A 2,106-nucleotide genomic window follows, 5' to 3' on the forward strand; every position below is an offset into this window, starting at 1 on the left:
TTAAAAAAGTTAATCTTAATAAAAATGTTTTACTTGCAAAAGATAAGTTTTATGAATAGTTATCATTACTGTATAAATGTAATGAAGTGAAAATACATGTCTAGACAAGTTTTGTCTAAGGAAAGACTTGGTATTTAAGTGTGTCTTTATGACTCATCTCTCTTTCTTGGGTACTAATCTGATGTATATTCACAGATTATGACATAATTATGTTATAAGTTTTGTTAAAACTTTACTTTAGAAAGTGTCGTTGTGTTGCAAGACATCCAGTGATAAATGATGATTCAATATATACCTAACCTTGAATCAGATGGATGAAAGCGATTAAGTTCATTTTAGATCGGAAGTTTTATTTTTTGCGTAAAATGTTATTTCATAAGAATAATAATTATCAAAGTGACCTAATTAATATTGTTTTGATTTTAGCGTGATGAAGAGTTCGAGAAGAGACCCGACGAATTAAGCTCACCTGGAATCGAGGAGACAATCTACACGACTTACTCATGTGAGATAGAAAACATCATGACACAGTGGTGTCTGAACATGCTTCAGGACCTCCAAACTCCCTCATAAGTTTGGAGTTGTCTTGGGTATTAAGAAAGCTTGTACTTAATCAATTGTTTGTTTTGTTTGGATTAAGTACAACAATATTTCTTAGGTCGAATTATGTTAGGTTATGTTTATGTATGAAGATGCCATGATTATTACTGTTTAATATTGCTCGAATAACTAATCTAAGAATTACATGTATGAGATAATTGTTAAATTCAAGGCTTAAAAACATGTGTTATAAATGAGAAAACTTTTCATTGAGAAAAGAAATTTAACTAAGTTTCAGGCTTTTCTCGCTTGAGCGAGTCAGCTCTCGCTTGAGTGAGAAGTGTCTTGAGAAAACGGGTTTTCTCGCTTGGGCGAGACAGCTCTCGCTTGAGCTGAAATATGCACAAAGAAAACTGGTTGTTTTCTTGCTTAAGTGAGACAACTCTCGCTTGAGCCGCATATGCCTTATAAAAATGGTGATTCCCTCGCTTGAGCAAGACTAGAGGTGTCAAAACGGGCTACCCGGACGGGTTTGGGTAAGTCCACATCGGGTTCAGGCTAAACCGGGTCGGGCTAAAAAGCCTGGATACAATTTATGCATATCAAATGGTAGTCCAAATCCGCCCTAAGCGGGTTGTGGGTTGTGGCGGGCCGACCCGACTCGCATAAACTAAAAAATATTTTTTAAAATTTTTGAACATATTTAATCTATTGAAAAAAATATGTATCATTTGTTATTAACGCATAACTTTTCTTAACATATTTGTTATGCCAAATGCAACCAAACTTATAGATCTAATGCATCGTGTTTGAGTTAAGACGTGATGTTAAGTCCATATGTATGATTTTTAATATAACTCTTTTATTAAATCTCTCATTTCTATTGAACTCTCACTCTCTAACATAATATAATTTGTAACTTGACTTTAATATATAAACATTTGATATATATATATATATATATATAAACATTTGTAACTTGACTTTAATATATAAACATTTGAAATAGATCCATCATATATATATATATATATACATATATATATATATCCTTGCGAGGAATAAGTTTTGGTACAATCAAATCGGCTTGTTATGGGACATGTACTCTCGGTTATTTCCGAATAGTTATTGGGAGGATAATGGTGTAAGGATGGTGGACATATGCTTAACATGCATACATGGTATTTATCGAATATGATTTTAAAATCATAAGTTTTATACTTCATTCATCATTAATGCATGTGTGTATGATCATATGATATATTTGTACTTGTTCTTTGTCTTGAGGTGATATTCTGTGTAATTCCATGACGTCAATGATAATTTTTCATTAGATGTTTTACTCCCTCTTTTTCTTTCTGGTATACTCGTATACATCCATGTTTAGATGGACAGATCAGCGATGATCAGGGGCTACAACTTTACCATGTCCCAGGAGGGGGCATGGAGCGTTGAAGGAAACACATACACCTACATTGGCCCATGCGGCCTAGAATTGGATCTCGTATGTGATGGCATTGTGTTGCATCTCCCGGCATGTTACGCAGTTCAGAAAGTATCGTTCAT

Source organism: Lupinus angustifolius, chromosome LG15 (genome assembly GCF_001865875.1).
Source record: "Lupinus angustifolius cultivar Tanjil chromosome LG15, LupAngTanjil_v1.0, whole genome shotgun sequence".
Classification (NCBI taxonomy): domain Eukaryota; kingdom Viridiplantae; phylum Streptophyta; class Magnoliopsida; order Fabales; family Fabaceae; genus Lupinus; species Lupinus angustifolius.